Genomic DNA, 7,110 nt, shown 5'->3' on the forward strand with positions numbered 1-7,110 from the left:
TTGCATTATTTTATGTTCCTTCCCACATTGTACGTTTTTTGCCTCGGTCACCCAACTGGGTCATTATGACAATATTCACCAAAGAGCCATCATATTTCATTTGGTCATTCAGTCAATGGGCATAATTCTAAGGCCACCGAGTCCTGCCCACAGGACACACAGGTGAGTGAAACCGGACCGTGAACCTCAGGGCACTTTGGTTCTGGCCAAGTCCCCAGGCAGCAGTGGGCAGGGAAAGGAAAGGCTGGTAGCACAGCACATCCAAGTCAGCTGGAGTTTATGACACGCTGTCCTGGCGTCTTAGAAATTCAGGATAAATCAGGCGATGAACTCGTGAGGCTCACTGCTGATTCAGCACGGGCGGGACCGTGTGTAACAAGCCCCACTGGGCCGTTGTCTACACAGGCTACGGAACCCCACGATACCCAAACGGGTTCGTCTAAGAAACTGGCTTCAAGTCGCTAATTGGTTAGTGCAGGAAGCTGAAGCCCAGCCTCACTGTTCAAACCTGAGGGCTGTGGCCATTATCAAAGTCCGCAAATAACAAATGCTGGAGAGGGTGTGGAGAAATGGGAACCCTCCTCCACTGTTGGTGGGAGTGTAAGTTGGTGCAGCCAACAGTATGGAGGTTCCTCGAAAAACTAAAAATAGAGCTGCCATATGATCCAGCAATCCCACTCCTGGGCATATAACTGGAAAAGACAAAAACTCTAGTTCAAGAAGATACATGCACCCCAATGTTCACTGCAGCAACAACATTTACAGTTGCCAAGCATGAAGGCAACCTAAGTGTCCATCAACAGAGGCGTGGATCAAGAAGATGTGGTACATATAGACAATGGACTATTACTCGGCCATGAAAAAGAATGAAATGATGCCATTAGCAGCAACATGGATGGACCTAGAGACCGTCATACCAAATGAAGTAAGTCAGACAGAGACAAATATCATATGCCATCACTCATATGTGGAACCTAAAACATGATACAAATGAACTTATTTACAAAACAGAAACAGACTCACAGAACAGACTTGTGGTTGCCAAGGGGGAAACAGGGAAGGGATAAATTAGGAGTTTGGGGTTAACATGTACACACTACTATATATAAAATAGATAAACAACAAGGTCGTACTGTATAGCACAGGGAACTCTACTCAATATCTTGTGATATCTTGTAATTTAATGGAAAAGAATCTGAAAAAGAACATACGTATGTATATACATATAGATGCATAACTGAATTGCTGTGCTGTACACCTGAAACTAACACAACATTGTAAATCAACTATATTTCAATAAAATTTTTCACAAATCTAAGGACTGGGCCCCATATCAGCACGAGTGAGGCGGAAGGGCATCGCGCAGTGTCAGGGAGCTGGGAGGACGGGAGCCCGTGGGCAGCTGCCGGAGGCGGGCCAGGCCTGTGCAGAGGCGGGAGGGCGTCCCTACCATAAACCCTGGGTGGGGCGAAGAGGAGAGGCCACGTGGCTGGTGCGTAAAGGCCGCCCCGCAGCTGCACATCCCCGTGGAGAAGGGCCGGGGCGCTGGGCTCTGAGGCGGGGACTCCACGCCCGGCAAAGGTCGGGGCCTGCCATGTGCTGCAGACACAGGACTCGTGCCTCGTCTGCAGACCGGGATGACAGTAACGGCGGCTAATCCAGTGCATGACGGCTGTGAGGGGCGGGGCACAGAGGGAAGCAGGCAGCGAGTTTCCTCACTCACCGCTCAGCCACGATTCACTCCACATCCCCGTGGGCCACGCTCTCCTCTGGCGGCATCACCACACGCACACCCTCCTCTGCCCACGGCCGCAGAGCCCCAGGGTCCTGGCCCTGAGCCGCCACAGCCTCCCCGGCGGGTGGGTCTTGCACTCAGCGTGCCCCAGCTGAGACCCCAAGGCAGCAGCACCCCTGGGCTTCGGATTTCTGTAGAAAGCATTTCCACCCCGACTGCTTTCTTAGAGAAATGAGCACGGAGAAACTGACTGGCTCTGGGTGTTCTGCGGAGCCCCCAGCCCCAAGGAGAAGATGGGGACAGGGCGCCAGGGGAGAAGCAGCCCGCAGGAGGGGGAGGCGTGCATTCTCCGTGCATGTGGTGAATTAGCTGGGGTCAGAGTCCTGCTGAGAGGAGTCTGTATCCTCCGAATTGGTGACGAGCCATGAGGTGCCATTAGATCCGATGAGGTTACTTTTATTGGTAAGGTAACACCTTGCTGATTCCCAGTAAGACCCCGAGGAAGAGCCGCAAACCTCACGATTACAAGTAGAAACAACAACAGTGATTAATGATAAAAGAACAGCAACACTGTGCCAGGTGTCACCTCGGGAGCACGATTTGCCACGTCGGCTTAGCTGCCTCATACAATAAATGGTAACAAGAAGACACACAACACAGAATTGTTGCAAGGAGTGAACACGTTTGTATGTAAAGCTCGCGACATGTGGTCCTAAGAGTAACAGAGGAGGAGGTGTAAGGACTGTGAGATGCCCGTGATGAATCACATCACTTAATGCTTAAGTCAACCCAACGAGATCAGTACCGTCATCCTGCCGCAGAGCCCGCGCGATCAGCGTTCACCCAGTGCATTTATAAAAAGAAGGAAATGAGAGACGATAGAAATAGTGCAAGTCAAGATTCATTCACTGAGCAAAGACTTCCTTTGTATCTCATTTTAATGGAATTTTCATTGGCTGTTCAAATGTAATTGTGAATTACATAAGGCATATTTGGTAACAAAGGAAAGATGCTTGATAATCATCTTCATCTACCTTTTTGCATTTTCCTTCTCTTCTCCTTTCCTAGCAAGGCAGCATGCATGTGTGTCTGCACATTGGAGGAGAAAACAGAATAACGGCAGAGGCTGTGCTCTCAGAATCTCACAGATCACTGGACACCATCAGTACAACACAGCACTCAGCCTCAGGCTCACTGTCAGAATCCTCCAACACCACCTGTGAAAGGTGAGAAGCAGGGCTGAGACAATAAGAACACCATGAGGGCCGTCCAGTGCCGACCCACCTTAACCGCAGGCACAACGTCCGGGAGGCTGAGAAAAACGAGACAGTATCATCGTGGCCCAGTGAAGGCCACATCTGTCAAAAGCAAGTGCTGATGCTGCTGTACTCAGAGGTTTGGGTTCTCGACAGCAGGTACCACGTCGTTGCTCTGGGTTTTGATTTTCCCATGCTCCCTGGAAGCAGTTAGACTACAGTCCTAAAGCTCCCTTGTCACGGGTCTCAAGGAACCTTATCATCCAGAATGGAAGGCTCATCACACCCCACTGAGTTCGGAAAGCCCCACATTCTAGTCTTAATCCATCCTTTATTACATGATACATATTCTCCAGCACAACTTTAAATCAATCTTTGTACCTGAAGGCCAAATCTCCACAAATTTTTTTGGGATAACCAAAACAGGGAAACATATGCTTCACTTCACTTGGACAAGGATGAGGAAATGAAAAATACTGCAAAAATTCTCCTTATAGATAAGATTAGGGAAGAGTCTCCTTATAGATTCTGCAAAATCTATAGATAAGATTACTAAACACATGGAAACATCCCTTCAAGAGAGAGAAAGAGAACTTGCACAGCCCCATAGCTGGCTGAGCATCTCACACACCAGCTACACTCCCCACAGTTTAAGAAGAAGGTTGCTTTCGTGAGTTTTTAATGCAGACATGGGATGATGTTATACACATATCTTGCTCCTCTTTTGGTGTTTTCTCTGTACCTCTCCCTGAATAGAGGCCATAGGCCAATTCACATGATAAAATAGGACCCACATCTCCCTCTTTTACATAAAAGAGTGATTTTTGATCTCATCTAATGTTTTAAGTTTCACTGAAATTAGCTCAGGCTTCCCAAGTTAAAGGACAATCAAATGAGGATTGGCCAAGCTACTCTCATTAAATTTTAAGTAAATTCATCACATGAAATGAATAAGAACATAAGATATGATTAAATTAAACTCAACAGCAAAAAAACAAACAATCCAATTAAAAAACAGATGGAGGATCTAAGCACACATTTTTCCAAAGGAGTCGTGCAAATGTCGACAGGGACATGAAAACGTGCTCAACATCACTAATCATCAGGGAAATGCAAACCAAAACCACAGTGAGATATCACTTCACATGTGTCAGAATGGCTATTATCAAAAAGACTAGATATAATATGTGTGTGAGGGTGTGGGGAAAAGGGAACCCTCCTGCACTGTTGGTGGGAATGTAAATTGATACAGCCACTATGGAGAACAGTATGGAGGGTCCTCAAAAAATTAAAAATAGAACTGCCATATGATCCAGCAATTCCATTTCTGGGTATTTATCTGAAGGAAATGAAAACAGCATGTTGAAGAGATATCTGCACCCCCATGTTCACGGCAGCACTATTTACAATAACCAAGACATGGAAGCAACCTAAGTGTCCATCAGTGGATGAATGGATGAAGAAGATGTGATGTATTTATACAACAGAATATTGTTCAACCATAAACAAGAAGGAAACCCTGCCATTTGTAACAACACGGATAGACCTAGAGGACATTACACCAAGTGAGAGAAAGACAGAGAAAGACAAATACGGTACGATATCATTTATATGTGGAACCTTAACAAAAACTAACTCATAGATACAGAGAACAGAGTGGTGGTTGCCGGGGTGGGAGAAATGGGTGGTGGTCAAAAAGTACTATCTTCCAGGTATAAGTAAGTACTGGGGGTATAACATACAGCAGGGTGACTACAGCTAACGATGCTGTATTGTATGTATTTGAAATCTATGCTAAAAGCATAGACTTTTAAATCTCTCATCACAAGAAAAGATATATAACTATGTAAGGTGATGGATGTTAACTAAATTTATAATGGTGATCATGTTATACGTCAATAAAACTGGGGAGAAAGAAGTGATCAAATTAAATCTCAGGGACACTAAATAGTGTGAAAATAATTTACAATTTAGCAAAACTATGGGTTTAAGTACAAAGCCTATGGCTTTTCTGCTCTTTGGTTTAAAGCATCAGAAGTTCAGCAGCTGGGGATTCTTCATCTGGGGACTCAGGTATTCTTAATTGAGAAGAGCTGCAGGGTCTAAACTTTCATGACAGCACAGTGTCAACTCTATGCTGACTTTGCTGTTGATCCTCAGACTGCAGGGCTGAGCCTGCCCCGTCACATGCCAAACTCAGCCCGCACTGAAAGTGCCAGCTGGATGGACCGAACCCCGGAGCGCTCAGTGCAAGGTGCCTTCTGCCTGGATGCTAGAGAAATACATGAAACCCACCAAACTCTGTAAGACAATAGCAGTATCATCCCACCGAAGAAAGACACGAGCAGAGGAAGAATTTACAAACTTAGGCCAATGTAACGTATGCTATGTCTTTTCAGTTTCCCCAAAGTAATTTTTTTTTAAGAAGCAGAAGATAAAATCATGCGGATAGTTGAGATGATAAAGAATAAGACAAGTCAGTGGCCAGTCCTCTGCAGACACAGGACGGTGGGCAGGGCTGTGCCCTGACAGGCCACCACGTGCACACAGAAGGACTTCTATTATTTTATAGAAACTTGTATGAGTTCCCAATTGCTGGTGCAACAAATTGTCACAGACAACACACATCTATCATCTCATACTCCTGGAAGCCAGAAATCTAAAGTGGGCCTCAGGACCAAGATCAGGGCATTGCAAGGCTGTTCCTTCTGCAGGCACTAAGGAAGGAACAGCCTTTGATTGCTTTCTTGGCATCTAGTGGCCTGTAGTCTTTGGCTTGTGGTTCCTTCCTCCATCCTCAAAGCTCATCACTCCAATCTCTGCTTCCATGAAGGCATCACCTGCTCCCTGCCCACCCTTCCTACCTGCCTCTTACGAGCACACTTTTGATAACACCAGGCCCCCCCAAGACAATCCCAGGTAATCGTCCCAACATAAGGTCCACACAGGTAACATTTACAGGTTCCAGGGAGGAGATGGCTCTGGAGGTTCCATGTGGTTTTCAGTGTATAGAGATGGAGGCAAGCACAGAGCCTCTAGGTCCACAAGGAGTAGACTGGAAGGGGCAGCCCCCTCGTGGCCACAAGCTCAAGCACCCAAGGGACTGACATCCAGGACCCACTTGAGACAAAGGAGAGACAAAGGAAACCCCTCAATGGAACTCAGCAAGCTGGGTGGGGAGAATTTGTCCATCTCACACAGGCAGTCTGACCTTCCTAGAATATTACTAGAAGCTTCAGATTTATTAAAAACGCTCTAGAATATTAATGATAGGGGAGACCCTCCGTGTGTCGGGGCAGAGAACGTATGGGAAACCTCGGTACCTTCTACTCGATTTTGCTGTTAACCTAAAACTGCTCCAAAAAATAGTCTGTTCAGAGGACTTCCCTGGTGGTCCAGTGGTTAAGACTCCACGCTTCCACTGCAGGGGACACGGGTTCGATCCCTGGTCAGGGAATTAAAGATCCCACATGCCATGCAGCCCTGCCAAAAAATTTTAAGAAAAGAAAAAAAGTCTGTCCAACACTAGGCTACTCACATTCAGCCTGTTGGCATTACATCAGCAGATCCAGTCCAGTCTTGGCTTCGGGGACGGCTGCGAACCGACTTCATCTGCCCAAGGCGGGCTCCTGCTCTCCTGGGCCCCAGCCGCACACGGTAAACACTGTCCCTCGCACTGGGGGAGGGTGCGTAAATGCCGCAGTAAAGCCCGGGGAAAGGCGCGTAAATGCCACAGTAAAGCCCAGAGGGAGGGCGCGTAAATGCCGCAGTAAAGCCTGGGGGAGGGCGCGTAAATGTCGCAGTAAAGCCCGGGGGAGGGCGCGTAAATGCCACAGTAAAGCCCGGGGGAGGGCGCGTAAATGCCGAAGTAAAGCCCAGAGGGAGGGCGCGTAAATGCCGCAGTAAAGCCTGGGGGAGGGCGCGTAAATGCCGCAGTAAAGCCCGGGGGAGGGCGCGTAAATGTCGCAGTAAAGCCCGGGGGAGGGCGCGTAAATGCCGCAGTAAACCCGGGGGAGGGCGCGTAAATGCCGCAGTAAAGTCGGCGACCACAGAATCAAACTCCACGTCTCAGTCTCACTGGCCTGGGGCCGGCTTAAGGGCCGAGTTAGGGACTGTGAT

The sequence above is a fragment of the Physeter macrocephalus genome, chromosome 5 (genome assembly GCF_002837175.3).
Source record: "Physeter macrocephalus isolate SW-GA chromosome 5, ASM283717v5, whole genome shotgun sequence".
Classification (NCBI taxonomy): domain Eukaryota; kingdom Metazoa; phylum Chordata; class Mammalia; order Artiodactyla; family Physeteridae; genus Physeter; species Physeter macrocephalus.